Here is a 19554-nt window from a genome sequence, read left to right on the forward strand (position 1 = left end):
ATGCAGCAAACACAGCCAGGGCTGCTACGCATGGTCAACTGGTGCACTTCTGTGGTGTTGTGCACACTTTCCACCGGGCCGTGCAGGATGCGCTTGGCCTCCAGGAGGGAAAGGCCAGGTGCAATGGGGGCTCCCACCACACAGGCCCTGCTGGGGCTCATAGCCAGCCTCAATGTACACCCTGGGACACCCCCTGGTTCCGGACCTTTGCTGCTCTCTTGGAAGTGCCACAAGGCTGAGGACTGCAGTGGCTCTTGGGTGCATCGGCATGGCAAACCTCTTGGTTGCATTGGCATGGCATGTCCCATCCGGTCTATTTGAAGGGGAAAACTGTCACCCTTGACCAGCTGCCCAGGTGGAGACACTACCTGGTGCAATGTGTTAGGCAAGCCAAGGGGAAGAGGCTGGGTTGCAACCAGGAGGAGGGGGCTGGAGCCCCTAGAGGAGGCGGCTGGGTCGCAACCAGGAGCAAATTCCAACCATAATTGGGGTTGGAAGTTGCCTATTCTGGAAGGACGGGGGAAATTTCCCTTCAGATACAAATGCCTGCCTCCGATTCAAACACTTGAAGTGAGCATTAGGAGCTCCCAGGGCCCATATTTCTGAAGGAAATATGAACTGCAGCAACACCTCTAGATGAAAAGCATCTTTTGGTTGTGACAACCCTGCTTTGACTGAACTCCCATATTTTGTTTGCATCTTGATGACAGTTTGAAGCAGCAGACAATCTGAATGGAATCTGTTAAATCTTTCAGACACACAGATAATCCAGGTACTTGCTTAATCTTTGTTCAATGCACAGTTTTTATTTTTATAGACAAAATCCACGTACTTTTCTCCAGCAAACATTGATTGAGAAAATCTCATTCATCTCATTCATATACCAGTCATTTGGAACACGGTCTTTAACATGGATAACATGTAATAAATAGTTAGTAGCTCAAGTTTCTCTTCTTTGGAGTAAAGACCTGGTAAACTTCTCCAAAAACATGCTAGTGATACTTTCTTTTATGCTCATGTTCCACTACATTTGTGCTGGCTTCCTGTTTTTAAAAAGAGAAAAAACTCATTTTCTCAAAGAAAATGTTTAATTTTTCCTTCTTTATTTCTCATACTGATAGCCTGCTCTTCCTCTAAGGACTTCAGTGCAGAATACAGGGTTATTCCACTTTATCCTCACAACAATGCTGCAAGAGAAATTAGACTGAGAGGAAGAGAAATTGACCAGGGCGCTTTCCAGAGTACACACTACAAAAGTGGCATTACTGTCTGTTAAGTGTGCTTCCGTACTGCCTGTGTTTCGACATTGCAAACCCTGTGCTGTCACAAAGGTGTCATCTGGAAAGCTCCCAGGACATTTTCCAGATTACCCGCTGAACATCGGTAGTTGACTTCAGCTTGGCAATATTGTTTTGAACTCGTAAATAGCGGTTGTTGCACAAAACCAACACCAGGGGAGCAGTCTTTTCTAGCTTGCATGAAACTTTTGCATTGGGAAAATACAGCTTTCTATTTACAAGGTGGTAGCGCTGAATTGCAAAGAGAACACCTGAAAGAAGGCTTTGGAAATGTGGACGGCACCTTGCTGACAGCGCAGGGACTGCGATGTAGAAACCCAGGCAGTGCGGAAGGACAATTAATGGACATGGAGTGACCCTGTTATAGTGTCCAGTCTGGAAAGCATCCGGGAGGCTTTTTAGACAGCAGGCCTTACCACGAGGCTTTCCTGCAAGTTGGGGGCATAACGGATATGCCGATGGAAGAAGAGGAGTTTTTAACCCTAGACGTAAACAGGGCTAGGTTCCAATACGGAGGAAAACCCCTGAATGGTGTGTGAAGTGCTCTCTGAAATATTTCAGGCACTTTGGGTTAATCGGGCCGATATGTGGCCGCACACTAACCCTCCCAAAGTGAAGATGCTCCCGGAAAAAGCTCTTGCTGAAGGTGACTCAGCAAGCAACTTGATAGAGCAGCAACTTAAACCAGGTCGATTTGATCCAGGTTAATCTCACTCTTGCCACTATACTGCTGAGGATTCTTGTTCATCCATATCGGTTAACCTTTCATGTATATAATTTCAAACTGTCCTGTGAAGTATTACAGCTGATTCTTCAAAGATGGTTTTAAATTTAAATACAGAGTAAAAACCATCACCATATGCAGTCAGGGTGCAGTGCACTAAGCTGCAGAAGCCTAGAGATGTCTGTACACTCGTACCACATGTGTTTGTGTGAATGGCTCTGTACCCACATTCATTTTAAAAGTGAACCTGGGTACAGGCCCCTCCAATGTATACTACAGATAGGAACATACTGCTGTACCTATGTGCAACATAACATTTGATAGCTGTCCCCGTACAGAGTTGTGACTGCCCTGTGCACCCTGTGCACTCATTGTGCAAGTGCTGAACATAACATGTGAATGGGTCTGATGTCAGAATATGAACGCAGAATGCAGGGTTTTAGTGGATCAGTCCATGAATTATTCACAATCAACAATACTAAATATAACATGGCAGTTATCAAAAAGATAAAACACAATTAAACCCTAGACATTTCACTAGAAATAAGATACCTTACTTTGAAATGTAACGTCATGAACAGTAATAAGAAAGTCTGTGGCTATATCTCTGCATGAATTTAAGAAGCTTTGACTCTAATTTGAACTCTCTTTGGATACGGTGGACTGTGTTTTAGATACGCTTTGTCCTTTCCACACTGAAGAACTATTTCCTTGTGGATGTTGGTGGGACTGGACTTGGAATATACTTTGTTAATGAAGTATGGGATTCAATCTTATTTTTATGTTTTTGTCAATTTATTTCTAGTGTTTAATTGTGTATGTTTTATGTTTTTAATAACTGTTTTTTATAAAGTATAATTTGTCATAAAAGTGCCAATTTATATGTATTTAATCCCCACTGGTATGTTTCCCAGGCTATGGGAAACATCTGTATCAGGCAGCAGTGATATAGGAAGATGCTGAAAGGCATAATCTCGTAGTGAGCGAGAGGTGGCAATGGTAAACCCCTCCTGTATTCTACCAAAGACCACCTCAGGGCTCTGTGGTCGCCAGGAGCTGGCATCGACCCGATGGCATACATTACATTTATGTATGTTTTAGGGGCGTAATTGGCTTCTCTGTGGATCGTTGCTTCATTTTCTGAATCTAGCTAACTCCGTTTGTGCTGTTTGTAAATATATGGCAGTGCCAGGAGTATTTCCTGCATGCCCAATAGTAGAATGCAGTAGTTCAGGAATTTCGGCCCAGTAATGCAATGAAATGAAGATGCAGAGACAGTCACAAGCTTTGCAGGCTCGCACGCATAGCTGGCTCAAAATTCACCAAATACTTTAAAATTGCTTCCCTTGTAAACACAAAATAATCTCAATGTGTTGAATAGATTTCTCTTGGACTGGAATGAAAGCAGAAATATGATGAATTATAGATAGAAAGAAAGGATGACATATTAAGTGGGGTAGTCATATATTTCTGGTAGTAGAATATTGAGACCTATATTGTTTCAATTGTGTAATGCTTTCTATTGTTTTCTATTTCACAATAATGTAACACATGAAATTAATCAAGCTGACATACACAGCAAGAAATCACCAGTGCTGTTGGGAATTCCCTCTGGAAGGAGAAACCCTTATTCATGAGAGCAGAGTGCACAGAGGCACAACACAGCGGAATTTGGTTAGGCTGAGAGTAAAATAACTTGGAGCCAGTTCATAGTCTAAATGGCTCAAGACTAAAATCGTCCTGACTGTTATTCCGTGGCAGCAGCCACTTAATGGAGGGGTTTTTTCCCTACCCCTCAAGTTTACGCTCAGGGGAAAGAGGGCTGCTTCCCCCCCCCCCCCGTCCTTTCCAACAGGCCGCAGCCCCTGGTGGGGCCCCTTATCTTGATCCCTGCCTCAACCCCTGTGGCTATGCTGATCCTCTAGGTCTCAGCTTCACCTTTGACCATGACTCAGTGCTAGACCCATCTAGCAACCGCCCTTCTATTAAAGAGGAGGAAGTACTGCACCTATTTGGGTTGCTTAGCTTACTATGCTAATTCTTAGGAGGCAACCAATAGGATTTACCAGATGAATTCTAAGCATGGCTAGCACTTGAATGAGGAGGAAGTACCCTCAGCTAATAGCTGGGGAGAGGAGGCTGTCTCTTGACAGCAAAGGCAAATATCTCCCCTTTGCCTAGCAGAGTTTGCCCTGGTTTGCCTTAGCCAACTCTCTTCCCTCCCCTAAAGGGGAGGTAGATTACTGTCAATGGGAGGACTGCAACATGCAGAAGGTCCCAGGCTCAGCCACTGACAGCATCCCCCAGTCAATTCTGGAGAATTATTTGGCTCAGTATAAGGCTGCTTCCTATTTATCCCCGCTTCTGAAACGTGGGTGAGCTGCCCAGCTGGTGTGATGCAGACATGAATATCTGCCAGCAAGGTGGACTTTGGGCATGACACCAACATGGGAGGACCTGAATGACCTCGACCTGGGGTTGGCGACCCTCTCCCCAAACAAGGGTTGCTGGCGTTTGGGTGAAGCCTCTGCCCCATCACCCACACCACAGGTGACCTGGCGCATAACAGATGCTGTGAGGAGAACCTAGTTGGCATCGATCTGGGGTTGGCAGCCCCCTCCCCAAACATTGGGAGCTGGCGTTTGGGCAAAGCCTCCGGCCTCTCACCCACGCCACAGGTGACCTTGGCGCATGACAGATCCTGGTTGCAGAACCTTGGTTGGCCTCGACCTGGGGTTGGCAACCCCCTCCCCAAGCACGGGGAGCTGGCATTTGGGTGAAGCCTCTGGCCCCTCACCCATGCCACAAGTGACCTGGCGCATAACATATCCCGCGAGGACCAGAGGCGTCTGCTCAATGAGCATCTTGATGCGCTACTGTGCTCAGCGGTCAATGAGCGGGCAGCCAGGCTGCACCTACAACGTGGACCCATGTGCCAGACGGGCCACAGAGGCTACCAGACAGGGACAACAGCATGAGGCGGTAAGTCCGGATCCTCGACAGGTGAGTGGTGCGTGTGGAGATCAATCTACTCCAGCAGCCTCCCATCCCTCCACCAGCCACACTGTGGAGATTATCATGATTTCATCTCCCATAATGCAGCCCTCTAATGCTGAGCTGCCTGTTCCTGTGCTGCAACCTCTGTGGGAGAAGAGCATTGTATTTATTTGGTGGTCCCCCCTCCCATCTCCTAGACGCCTGCCCTCCTGGTTAGTCCCTCTATGACTAAGCGAGATAATTTAGATACAGGCCGATTGCAGTGATTCACTGCAACAGCCGGGAGGCCTGAGGATGCACGTGGCTGGTGGGTCAGCAGTGGGGCATGGGGCTCGACTCTCTCTGGCTCCTGAGTCCACCCACTCTGGACCACAAAGAAAGGAGAGGTCTAAGTGGTTCCTCCCTAGGACTCCCCCGACCTTGCGGGTCCCTTGACGCCGAAATTGATGATGATAAAATTAATAAAGCAGCTTTTCCACTTCTTCACGAGGTGTTACCACCACCTCGCGGAGGACATGGACGCACTCGACTCTCCTTAGCCGCAGGGTATCCTGGACGGCCTCACCCCGGTAGGTTGTCGTCCAAGGCTGATGGCACAACTCCGACAGAAAAGGGCACAGGTAATATAGGGGCCCCGCTCTAAGGCGACCATGGTTCGCCGGACTGGTACCCCTCTCTGTCACGGCCTCAATGCCTCTGCTGCAACGGCCGGACCTTCTGACCCAAGGGCTGTTGCTTCAGCCAGACTGGGCATGGCTCTACTACATGCCTGGAGTTAACCGCACGCAGTTAGCGAAGAGAGGGCTATTCCAGGACGGTGCAAGACACAATCTGGGCCACTAGGCGCCAAAGCACCAATAGGAATTACCAGATGATTTGGGCCGTCTTCCTCAGAAAGGCCACCTTAGATGGGCTAGGCATAAAAAGTTGAGATATGCTTGGCCAAAGTCCCCCCAAGACACGGCTTTCCCTTCCTGCAGGCAGGCCTGGGCCAGGCTCTGGGACCCATTACTCTGAAATAACAGGTCTCAGTCTTAGCTTCGGTCCTGAGCCTGAGGAGAACAGGGAGTATTCAACTCCACCTCCACCTCTCTTGTTTTTTCGAGGAGCTACCAATATCGCTCTTCCACTGATTCATCTCCTTCCTTCATGGAGCCTCAAAGAGGTACTGAATGCCCTCACATGGGCCCCTTTGAACCAATTTCATCTATCCCGCTAAAGTATCTATCCGACAAGGTCCTCTCCTAGTGATGATCACTCTGGCACATAGAGTATCGGAATCAGGGGGCGCTCTCGGTTCAAAGGGAGCTCTGCGTCTTCCAGCCAGATGTGCTGGTCCCTAAGATGTAGGGTCCTTTGACCCTACCTTGGTCAAAATAAATAATTAAATAGATTAACAAACTCAGTCTTCCAAGCCCATACATTCGCTTGTACGCAGTTGGCATTCCCTGGAGGGTTGCAGGGCCTGACACACCTACATTCAAAGGACCTAAGGCGGTCCGAGGCCCTCTGCGTTCCCCTCCACGTGACTTCACAGGGCTCTAAGGCGCCTAAGATGACCTTAGCTCGTTGGACGAGGGCATGCGTCAACACAGCCTAACAAGCCCCGTCAACCCAGCTTCCATGGGGCATCATAGCACACTCTACCACAGGGCAGCCACCTCGGCGGCTTTCACAGCACAGGCGCTGCTAGGGGAAATATGCCGGGCATCCACATGGCCCGCCATTTCTCCCTTTCTCAAGCACTACAAAATTGGGGGACGGGTGCTCCAGCAAGTGGTACAGAACTGATCCACTTCCCCACTCCCCATGGTAACTTATAACTGCTCTGGTAAGTCCCTTTGTGAGCCGTGACCTCCTACTTCGAGGGAGAAAGAAACATTGGACCTACCGTGAAGGGTTCTTTCTCCTCTGAAGTAGGAGGTCACACAGCCCACCCGTGGATCAGGGACTAGTGTGGTGTCAGGCTATGTCTCTCTGCGCCAACCTTTGGGACTAATTGTTCCGATGCTAACCTTGGAACAACCTCCGTTTCTACCTTGATTAATATCTCAGGGCATCCGTCCTCTATCCTACTCCCTTTGAGTGCTAACCTCTAGTTCCACAACACTGTGGAGTTCTGCAGCCCAATCATGAAACGCAACAGTCGGAACTAGGGAATCACACCTGAGCATGCTGGGAGAAGGGGGACAGACTTCAGCTACTTGAAAAACACCTGAGATTTCCTGTCTATCGGGAGCAAGGAGTGGAAGTCAACCCTTTGTGAGCCATGACCTCCTACTTCAGAGGAGAAAGAACCCTTCACGGTAGCTCCAATGTTTCTATTTCCTCTTCCATTCTCTGCCTCTTCCCATTTGGGCACTGTCTTTTCCCCTCACATTTGGGGGCTGGCTTTTTCTATACCTGGGACCTTGGTCTCATGCTCAACAGCGACCCAGCTGCCAGGCTCAGTGAAGAGGGCAGAGCCCAGCCGTCATGCCTAGCAGCAACCTCAGCTGCAGGGCTCAGTGGAGGAGGAGGTCGATGACCCAAGAGAAGGAAGTGGGTAACTGCTCCACCCATATATATTGCCCCCCCCCCCACAAAGACACACACACAGAGACAGGAATCAAACATTTGAGATTTTAATGTGAAGTACCCCCCCCCCCCACACACACACACACAAATTAGACTTAAGTGCAAGGCTGCCACAAGAAGTTATTACAAACAGAGGGGGAATTTGATAAGAAAGCATATAATGTGCACCAAGCACCCAGTCCTAATAGGACTCTAGCAATAGCCCTGCTCAAAAGATGCCAGAACAAGGATGTAAAGGTAAAGTGGACCATCGAGTCTTTGCTAGAATACAGGAGGGGTTTACCATTGCCTCCTCCCGGACACTATGAGACGATGCCTTTCAGCACCTTCCTATATGGCTGCTGCCCAAAATAGGTGTTTCCCATAGTCTGGGAAACACAGTGGTGTAACTATAGGGGGGCAGGGGGGCACGTGCCCGCGGTGCCACCCCGCCGGGTCACGTGGGGGGCGCCAAAAAGTGGCTCCCCCCGCCGCCGCCCCTTGGATCGCCCGCCGAGTGTGGCGGCGGGCATGCGGGCGGCAATTCGGCAGCGGGTCGCCCGCAGAGTAGTGACAGCGGCGGCTGGTGTGGTGGCTGGCCTGGCGGCGATGGGATGGCCAGGCCTCCTCCTCAGTGTATGTAGCGGGCGCAGCCGAGCGGCGGTGCAGAGTGCAGGCAGCGACGCCGAGCCAGCCTTCTGGCCTGGCGTCGCTTCTGCGCAGGTGCGCCTGGCACGCCTGCGCAGTTGGGACGCCGACGTCTGCGATGTCGGGATGCCGGCGTCGGCGTCCCAACTGCGCAGGCGCACATGCGCAGAAGCGACGCCGGACCAGAAGCCAAGCTCGGCGTTGCCGCCTGCACTCCGCACGGCCGCTTGGCCGCGCCCGCTACATACCCTGAGGAGGCCATCCCATCGTCGCGAGGCCAGCCACCACACCACCCACCGCCGCACTCGGCGCGGCGGGCAAGCCGCCGCCGCCGCCACCACCACTCCGTGGGTGATGCGCCGCTGCGGCCCGCCACATCGCCGCCACTGCCGTCGATCTGCTGCCTGGGCGGCGGCGGCCTAGGTATGTGGGGGCCGGGGGGCAATGCGGGGGGAAGCCATTTCAGGGCGATTGCCCTGGGCGCCGTTTCCCCCCGATACGCCACTGGGGAAACACACCAGGTGGGATTCGAACCAGCAACCTCTGGCTTGCTAATCAAGTCATTTCCAAGCTGTGCCATTAGGTGCATGTACTGGTGATTAACTGCTTCAATAGCAATTAATTAATGCTTTCATTTGGGCCTTCCTGAGTCAGCCTGAGCGGGATCTAAAATGAACTGAGCTGACATCAAAAGACATGTGACAGTGGGCACACACCTTAGAGCAGGCCTGCTCAACTTAGGCCCCCCAGCTGTTTTTGGACTACAGCTCCCATAATCCTCAACCACGGTGGCCAATAGCCAGGGATTATGGGAGTTGTAGGCCAACAGCTTCAGGAGGGCCAAAGTTGAGCAGCCCTGCCTTAGAGGGAACACTGGCTGTGGGCCCTATGGGCCTGGATCTTTTAATTATCTAGCAGTGCCCCTACTTCTCTCCAGTACTCACTCTGCATATTTGTCAATAATCTCAATATTCCAAAGACACCACCATAAGCCTGCATTGCTGCTCCAGAGAAAGCCAGAATTTGGGTAGCACTGTCCCTGGAATATCTCACCACTTGGAGAAGTGGGGAGTGCATGTAATAGAAGATCCACTTTTGAAAAGATAACTTGGCTGTTATCGTTATGTGCCCTTCTTTGAGTGGCAGAGCTCATAGATGGGGCTGGGGAGGAGAAGAAACAGAAATCTTGGCATCTCTGCAGACTTACAACTTTGTTAGCCACAGGCCTGCAGAGATGCAAATGGAATTTGGTGGATGAACATTTCTGTTGGCTCCATCAAAGCTGGATGGAAGCACTGCATATTTTGGGCCTTCTTTGCTCAAGATGCTCTTCACACCAGTTGTGTCATTATTTATTAGTTATTCTTCCCCTCACGGAAATGTTGCTTTTCAGAAACGGTTCAAAACTTCCGCTTCTGCAGAAATGATTGCAGGAGATGAATGAGTAAAAGATCATTTTCCAGATAAAATCAATTTAGTAGCCTAGGCAATGTGGCCTTTCAAATAATATTTTGACACAGGTCTTGTACCTTGTGTAAATAAAAAAACCCACACGATTCTAATCTGCATCCTAGGCAAACTAATGCATTGCTAGATTATTTTTGAGAAGCAGAATAACGAAAGGTAGTCTAAAACATAGGTATCCTTAGGATTTCCCCCCAATTTTAAAACAACAACAACCAATTTTAATCTCTTTTAAGAGACTGGTATAATCAAGTGTATATCAATAAACATGACAGGTGTACATTAAACGGTCAAATGGATGAAATCAATATTTGTCAAGTTTTGAAGTGGAAAGCAAACATTGTGATGCTACAAGCAGCACACTTCAAAAATATGTAGAAAGACTTCCAAGAAAAGAAAAAGCTAGAACAAGTATCGATGGGTTTTCTGCCATTTCCAAGGATATACACGATCCTAGTCTGTATTCCAGGCAAACAGATATATTATTTTGAGAAGCAGAATAATTCAGTCAAAGGTAGCCTAAAACATTAGGTATGCTTAAGATTGTTTTCAATCAAAGTCCCCCCCCCAATTATTTATAAATATTTTCATATTTTCATATTATTTTTCATATTGTATTTTATTGTATTTTACAGTCTGCAGACAGATATGTATTTCTGAAATAAATATTTGAGTCAGGGAAAATTATATTGGGAGCACTTTATGCCTAAACACAGAATTCAAAATCCAATTAAAAGACAGAGCGGGTTCAGATGAACCTCAGTCCAGCAGCACCCCTTCTACATGTGATAAGACTGGAGCCTTGTCACCAATGTAGCCACCTCTAGGTCATTCAAGGATATACAGACATGTTCTCCACATCCTTTACTCAGGTATAAATGGTGATCATCTGAATGTTTAAACAGGGTTTTGCAGCGTGTGTGGAGGGGTGATATGGAAGAGTACGTGCTTTAGAATCCAAGGGAAAGTGTGGTATGCAAGGACAAGGCAGTCAAGTGGAAGCAGGAATATTGAATGAACGAGAGATGATTAGCTTATCCCACGCACAGCATTTGCACCCTAGGATTTTATTGTCCCAGAGTGCAGAGGGGCAATTAGGATGAGGGATGCGCACGGAACCGTGGCGGGGCAGTTCAAAGGCAGCAGGGGTGCCGCTTTAAGAGTGGGGGAGGGTGCCCTTACCCTTCCTGCCACTTCCCTCCGCCGGCGTCCTTTGTTTAGAAAGCTAATCGAGGCGGCAGCATACCTCCCTGCCACCCCGTTGGCCGGATATGGCTGGAAGTCCCTGACCCTCCTGCACACGTGGGCGTGTGTGCATGCTGGTGCGTGCAGGCACATCAGGGACGTCCAGCCAACGGGGGCAATGGGGTGGCAGGGAGATGCGCTGCTGCCCCGATGAGCTTTCTAAGCAAACTGCTCCGGCAGGAGGAAGTGGCGGGAGGGGTAAGTGTACCCTTCCCCACTCTTAAAGTGGCACCCCTGCAGCCTTTGAACTGTTACCTGTGAATCTAAGGATAGATATGGTCTGGACATCTAAGGCTATTACACCATGTATGAAAAGAATGGATATTTTGCCTAGGACTTTTTCAGACCATAATCCAATTTTTTTTACATGGAAGAAGAAAGGAATGATTTCATTTCGTTGGAGATTGAATGAATACCTCTTGAAAAAATCAGATGTTGTGGAGAAAGCCAAAAAGAAGTTAAAGGATTATTTTGAATTGAATTTAAATCAAGGAATGGACAATAAAATAATCTGGGATGCAAGTAAAGCGGTTATGAGAGGTTTTTCCATACAGCAAAAGGCATATTTTAAAAAGCAAAGAGGATTGAAAAAAGAGACACTATTGATGCAGATCTCCAAAAAAGAAAGGGAACTATTATGGTCCAAAGATAAGAAGACAGTTACTCAAGCTATCAAAATGTTACAACAACAACTTTCTATGTTAGTAGCAAATGAACTTGCACGGAATTTGAAGTATGTTAAGCAAAGGACATTTGAGTTCGCAAACAAACCAGGCAAGTTGTTAGCTTGGAAAATTAGATCTGCGGGGGGGGGGGGGATATTACATATCCAAAATACTTACAAAAAATGGGCTCTCTTACGATGGAAAGGAAATAAGAGCTGAATTTTACAAATATTATTCAGAACTATACAAAGGCAAAATAGTTGAAGACCAAAAAATTGAGCAGTTTCTTAGGACCAAAAACATTCCAAAACTCTCTAAGGAACAAATAGAAATTAGGAATGCTCCGATAACAATCATGGAAATAACAGAAGCAATAAATTAAAGTAAGCCCAACAAGGCCCCAGGTCCTGATGGATTGACAGCTTTGTACTACAAGTCATTTAAAGATCAAATTTTACAGCCTTTTCAATGGACTATGAATGATATTTTACAAAAAAGGATTATGCTGGATTCGTGGAAGTATGCAAATATTGCAGTAATCCCCAAACCAGATCAAGACTTAACGTTAGTCAAAAATTATAGACCAATCTCACTTTTAAATAATGATTACAAACTTTTTGCTGCCATTCTGGCAAGAAGAATGAAGGTTATATTAAGACATTTTATTCATGAAGATCAAGCTGGCTTCTTGCCAAAGAGACAATTGAGAGATAATGTGAGAACAGTCCTGAATGTATTGGAGTATTATGAAAAACATAATGATAAACAGATGGCGATGATTCTTCTGGATGCAGAGAAAGCTTTGGATAATGTTTTGTGGCAATTTATGTGGAGATTATTAGATGCAATGGGTGTTGGCAGTAACTTTATTAGGGCAATTAAGACAATTTATTCGGAGCAGTATGCTAAGATTATTGTAAATGGGGAATTATCAGACAACTGTGAAATACAAAAAGGGACTAGACAAGGATGTCCACTTTCCCCATTGCTTTTTATATTGGTTCTAGAAGTGCTTTGTAGAAGTATTAGAAAAGATGATAAACTACATGGCCCCAAAATTGGGAAACAAGATTACAAGTTGAGAGCCTTTGCGGATGATGTTGTGTTTTTTTTAGAAAATCCAGTGGATAAGATTGGAAGACTCTTAGATAAAATACAACAATTTGGCCAGTTGGCTGGATTTTATATAAACAAGGCCAAAACTAAGGTTCTGACTAAAAATAAGGATCAGAAATCTTAGGACAGATTCTCTGAAATAAGTGAGTTGAAAGTGGAGAAGAAAATCAAATACTTGGGGGTCTGGTTAACAAATAATAATTCTTTGTTGTTTACAAATAATTATTTTAAAATATGGAATACAGTGAAAATTGATTTACAAAGATGGTCTAAATTGAATTTGTCTTTAATGGGAAGAATCTCAGTGGTCAAAATGAATGTCTTGCCTAAAATGTTATTTCTTTTTCAGACTATTCCTATAATTAACACTCTAACTTGTTTTAAGCAATGGCAGAAGGATATAACTAAGTTTGTTTGGCAAGGGAAAAGACCAAGAATTAATTTTAAGAATCTAACAGATGCAAAGGAAAGAGGTGGTCTTACCTTGCCGGACTTAAGGTTGTATTTTGATGCTGTTTGTTTGACGTGGCTAAAAGAATGGATAACATTAAGAAACCCTAGAATACTTGATTTGGAAGGATTTGATAGAAGGTTTGGATGGCATGTGTATCTGTGGTATGAAAAAAGCAAAATACATAAAGATTTTTTGAACCATTATGTAAGAAGGAGCTTAATGAGGGTGTGTCTGAAATATAAAAATTGGTTGGAACCTAAAACTCTGTTATGGATATCTCCGATTGAAGCTTTATCACGTAAAGAAGTAAATATGCAATTGCATTGGGGTACCTATAGGGATTTGTTATATTTTTAGGAAAAGGACTGTAAGTTAAAAAGTTTAACTGAAATACAAAATTTGGTTAGAGATTGGTTTCAGTATCATCAGTTAAATGAAATATATAAGAAGGATTTTAAAGTTGGATTTGAGGATCAGATTTCAAGCTTTGAGAAGGAATTATGTGAAAATGATGAAAAATTAGTTTCTAAAATGTATCAACTTCTACTTCTGGAAGAGACAAGAGAGGAAGCGGTTAAAACGACCATGATAAAGTGGGCTCAAGATGTGGGTCATAATATAGAAATGGCAGCCTGGGAAAAATTATGGAAAAATGATTTAAAGTTTACTGCATGTTATGCTTTAAAAGAAAATTATTACAAAATGATGTATAGATGGTATCTGACACCAAAAAAATTGGCATTAATGTATAAAAATGTTTCAAACAAATGTTGGAAGTGTCGACATTCTGAAGGCACTTTTTTTCATATGTGGTGGACCTGTGGGAAGGCTAAAGCCTATTGGGATATGATATATAATGAGTTAAAGAAAATATTTAAAATGACATTTCCTAAGAAGCCAGAATCCTTCCTGCTGGGAATAACACAAGGTGTAATTTCTACAACGAATATAACATTTTTAATGTACGCTTCTACGGCGGCCAGAATTATATATGCACAGAAATGGAAGAGTAATGAACTGCCTTCAAAAGAAGAGTGGCTGATAAAAATTTTGGAATATGCGGAGATGGCAAAACTTACACTGATAAGAGACCAAAATTTGGAATGCTTTAAAGAAGATTGGAAACCATTCTTGTTGTATCTAAAGAACTATTTTCCTACTATGGACTTTACAGCAGGGTTTGAAATTTAGTAAAAAACCGCAGGTTGGGTAGATTAACTGTGTTTGTAAGGGTTTAAATTTATGTTTTGAATTACTATTATAGCAAGGGCAAACCTTATAGCTGATGATTCACGAAGAGATGTGTGCGGGAAGTCCATCTTTGTGTATTTGTGTATGAATGACAATATTACTATTGTTAAAATCAATAAAAATTGAATTTGCAAAAAAAAATGAATCTAAGCATTTCAATTGATCTCTATGTATTGATCCTAGGGTATATAGTTAACGGAGAACTGAGCTCTTGCTACACCATTTTGATGGTAGCTGAGAAGAGTCCCCTCCATCTTGTATTCCTGAACGTATGTCAGTGGGAAAGAATCTGCTTAGTATGCTTTGGTTCTCATACTGAGGAGCCGGGTAGAAGGACCACTGGACAGCTCACACCCCCCCACGGCCATCTGCTCGGCTGCGCAGCAGCTGGAATTGGAATAACTTTTAAAAAAAACATGGAGCTTTGCAGCGGAGGGTGGGGGGAATTCCTCAAGTCGCGGACCGGCACTCAACTCATCGTGGACCGGCACCGGTCCGCGGACCGGCCATTGAGAAACTGCGCCCTACATAGCCACTGTTAACTCTGCAGCATTCAATAAAGCTTCTCGGAACTATAAAGTTTTCTCCTCCTTGGTATGTACAAAATTGGCTATCATCTACCAAGTAGATAGTAACCCGTTAGTTAACACCGCCACGGTTCTTAACTACCCCTCTACATGCATTCCAAATATTAAAGTACCCACCCACCCCCCACAAACACACACAATTTGTGGAACAAATGCTGGGCTGAGGAGATGTATGAACTTTCATCTCTGTTGTGGGGTGGACTTGGGTGAATTATTCTCCAAATCATCTGTAATGTATGGTCATCTGTTCATGCTGATCGTAGCAGGAATTGCTAGGCAAAGGAAACCTAGGAGAACCTTTTCTGTGATGGACTAGAGACACTGATGTTTTTGGGGATGGGGAGAGGGAGGGAGGGAGGGGTGTTAGTAGGAACTGTATATACCATCAGAGACTACACTGCCACAGCTTCACTTACCTCAATCTGCTCGAGAAAGAAGCTGCTCCATTGACACAACATATTATGCTATAAAATTCTGTCTATGCTGCCGGATATATCAAGTTCAGATGAAGAAACATGTTGTGCAATCATTCATTTGAGAATGAGATGCAAAATCCAGCTGTCCTGTGAACAGGGGCATGGCAGATTGAAGAGGGCCCTGGCTAAAAAGTGAAGATGGGCCCCTGCCCCTACCCCTACCCCACCCCCCTCTTCTTCAGAGAGACATGAATGGGAAAGCAAAGGACAAGCTGTCACCAAGGCGGGTGGGTCTCTCTCCCCCTGGGCTTCAGGGACCTTTGTCCCCCATTGTTCAATTGTAGCCACGCCCCAGCTTGAGAATATTTTATTGAAAAAACAGGATAGAAATCATGCTTCTAGACAAAGACCTTTAGCTACACTAAATATGTCTGTGTTGGATGTCTGCCTTACACTTGAAACATCCTTTCATTTATGAATTCCTTCCCACCAAAACACTAAACACACTTCTTTTTTAAAAAAGTTTGTAGAACTCCAGATTTTTAAAAAATCTTTGTCAGGCTGAACTGCAAAACTAGGAAACACTTCATAAAATGGCAGCCTGTCAATCAAACGCAAAAAAGAAGCAAGAGGTTACTGAAAGGAGAAATAAATGGAAGAGCAGCATTGAACCCAGGTTAAAAAAATTCAACAAGATTTTTTTTAAAAAAAAAAAAAGATTGGTCGGGGTGGGGAGAGAGATTAAATTACATTCCTTCATCTTATCTGACACACTCTAGTTGGTGTATGAATTGTTTAAGACAGTGCCTCCTTAGAACAAGGAAAGTGGCTATTCTAGGCCCCCATTGTGAAGGTTCCTTTTCAACTGCAAGCAACACAGACAGGGCAGCTGTGGCACTATAGAGGAAGGAGGTTACGGCGTTCAGGAAGTGACAGGAGGAGGAGGAGGAGGAGGAGGAGAGAAAGAAAACAGGAGGAATCCACTAGCTCTTGGAGGCAGTTCTGAAGGAATGCAGCGTATTACTTTCTTCAATGACTGAAAGACTCAACCCTAAGTGCGTCCAAGTTTTATTGATGGTTGGTTTGAATTTGTTTTATATGATGGATAGTTGGGTTTTAATTGCACACTGCCCAGAGATTTTATGTAGTGTGGTATATACATATGATAAATTAATAAAGAAAGTTCTGGAACCCTGTAGACTTCTATCAAAAGGAACAGTCATCTGCTCTCGCTAAATGAGTGGCAATGGTTCTTGGTATGCTAGCCATATCTGTAATCATGGGGGAAGTTAACATCTCAAGAGCCTAGAACTCTTAATGCGTAAGCAGAACCCTTTGCTACTGTGTTGGGTTTTTTTTAGAGATGACCCTCGGGGTTCTGTTCTCACCTATAGACGTGACTACAGAAATGGCAAATAACGGAACCTTACCCCTATGGGAATCTAGAAGCAGCCACCGACCTGCTCTACGCTGCCTCCTGGTGGGCACATGATAGCATGGCCACACTCTGGAAAGAGCAGAGGACAGAGCCCGTGGGGGGGGAGGGGGGGAGAAAGCAAACCGATGTGTGTCCCCGCAGGTGTGAATGGGTGTCAAGATGGCACCGAAGGAAGGAGTCCTTGTGTCTTGCAGAAACAGGAGCAGACCCCAGCCACAAAGGTGGCTGCTTGGATGAATGGCAGTGGATGGAGGTGGAGGTGTCTGCTCTGAGGGGCCTGCGGTTGTGGTGTTGCTTGAAACAGGGTGGGGGAAGAGAGCCCTCTGATTTCTCAGACAAACAGATAGAAGAACATGAAGGGTGAGGTTTGAAAGAACCATTACTACTACTACTACTACTACTACTACTACTACTACTACTTATATTCCTCATTTTGACACAAGTTTCCAAAACAGTTTATGTAATAATAATAAAGAAAGGTAATAATAAGAAGAAAGAAAGAGTAATAATAAAGAAAGAAAGAAAGATGGATTCCCTGTCCCCAAAGGGCGCACAATCTAAAAAGAAAGATAAAATAGACACCAGCAACCATCACTGGAGGGTTACAGTGCAGGGGGTAGAAAGAGCCAAGTACTCCCCTCCCCTGCTCCATGAAGAGAATCCCCACTTTGTCCTCCACTTGGGATCCTCTTGCCCAGTTGGCAGGAGATGCCCCCAAGTCCTGAAGCAACCTCTAGGGGCAAGAGGACCAATGGCCATTGCTGAGGCTCGTGACACATCCTCTAGAGAGGCAAGAGGACAAGAGGACCAATGGCCATTGTTGAGGCTTATGACACATCCTCTTTCATGACACCTCCAGGGCTCAGCTGCTCTTTGTGGGTGAGTTAGGCCAGGAGGGAGGAGGCGAGGTGGAGAGGAGCTGGAGAGATAGAGAGGAAAGAGAGTACTAGAGTTCGTTTCTGTTTTTCAAATTTATTTATTTATTTATCCATCTATTTATCCATCTATTTATTCATCCATTCATTTATTTATCTATTTATTTATTTATTCAGTGTTACAGTTAGTGTTAGTGTTTGTTATTTTGTTGTTTGTTGTTTGTTTGTTTCTTTGTTTGTTTGTTTGGGGTGGTTTTGGGAGGGGTCTAGGGGGGGAGGGAGGGACAGTCAGCTTTTAGTTACAGGAGGGATAGTTAGTCAGGAGGGAAGAGTTAGACAGGGAGGGAAATGGGGGAGAAGATGAGGAAAGACCTCCTCGCAATGTAAGTTGGATTTCATCACAGCTTTGCCTGTCTCCCTCTGTTCCTGGGCCAGGTCTGACTAGAGTCCCCTGCCCACCCAATTAGGAAGGGCAACAGCTGTGAAGACGCCTATTGTGATGTGCTCCACAGATGTCCCAATTCTAGGGGAGAATTTGAATCCACCCCTCATTTAGCTGGATGAGAACAGAGCTCAGAGAGGAGGTCTGGAGATGAGTGTTTTTTAAAGGCTAAAACAGCAAGGGGTTGTTTAAAAGAAGTTACAAACTTAGATAGAAAGCCTGCACCCTGTACTAACTAGCTCATGGGGAGGGAGGCAGGGAGGGAAGGAGGGAAGGAAGGAAGGAGTGTACCAGGAGTGTCAGCCCATCAGATGAAACTCAGAGATGGACAGAGCGAGCAAACAAGGGGACAGTCCTACACTCTCTGCCTCTGTTCCTAATCTATGAGTGCTGAGAATCGATGCTTATGGAGTCACATTTCCAACATGGGTCCCATCAATCTATGGGCCCCATCATCTCTCATCAAGTGTGAAGACGGTCAGATAAAATTCAATGTGGGGAGAGCTGGTCTACCAGTTGGTTTTCTGGGAGGACTAGTCTATTATTATTATTTCTTGTTTACACAGTCAGACAGGTGTTATTGACTGGTTTGTTTTATCCAGACATCGACTCCTTCCCAAGGACCTGGGATGCCAGAATTTTATTGTCAATGGTTATAGATATCGTTGCAGAATATAGGCTGTTCCCAGTAAAGCTGCTTTTTGTAATTGGCTGATGGTGATTTCTGTGGCCCCTATGGTGTTGAGGTGCTCTGCAAGGTCTTTTGGAACTGCACCCAGGGCGCCAATTACCACTGGGATTACTTTGGTCTTTTTCTGCCACAGCCTTTCGATTTCAATTTGTAGATCTTTGTATTTGGTGATTTTTTTCTATTTCTTTTTCTTCTATTCTGCTATCCCCTGGTATTGCTATGTCGATTATTTTGACTTGTTTTTCTTTCTTCTCGACTATAGTGATATCTGGTGTATTGTGTGGCAGATGTTTGTCTGTTTGTAGTCGGAAGTCCCATCATATTTTTACATCTTCATTTTCTTCAACTTTTTCAATTTGATGGTCCCACCAATTCTTGGCTACAGGTAGCTTGTATTTTTTGCAGATGTTCCAGTGTATCATCCCTGCTACCTTGTCATGCCTTTGTTTGTAGTCAGTCTGTGCGATCTTCTTACAACAGCTGATCAGGTGGTCCACTGTTTCATCTGCTTCTTTACAAAGGCGGCACTTGCTGTTTGTTGTGGATTTTTCGACTTTGGCGCTTATTGCATTTGTTCTTAGTGCCTGTTCTTGTGCAGCCAGTATTAAACCCTCTGTTTCTTTCTTCAAGTTGCCATTCTTAAGCCATTGCCAGGTCTTGGTGATGTCTGATTTTCCACTTATATTG

The sequence above is a fragment of the Hemicordylus capensis genome, chromosome 6, assembly GCF_027244095.1.
Source record: "Hemicordylus capensis ecotype Gifberg chromosome 6, rHemCap1.1.pri, whole genome shotgun sequence".
NCBI classification, from domain to species: Eukaryota; Metazoa; Chordata; class Lepidosauria; order Squamata; family Cordylidae; genus Hemicordylus; species Hemicordylus capensis.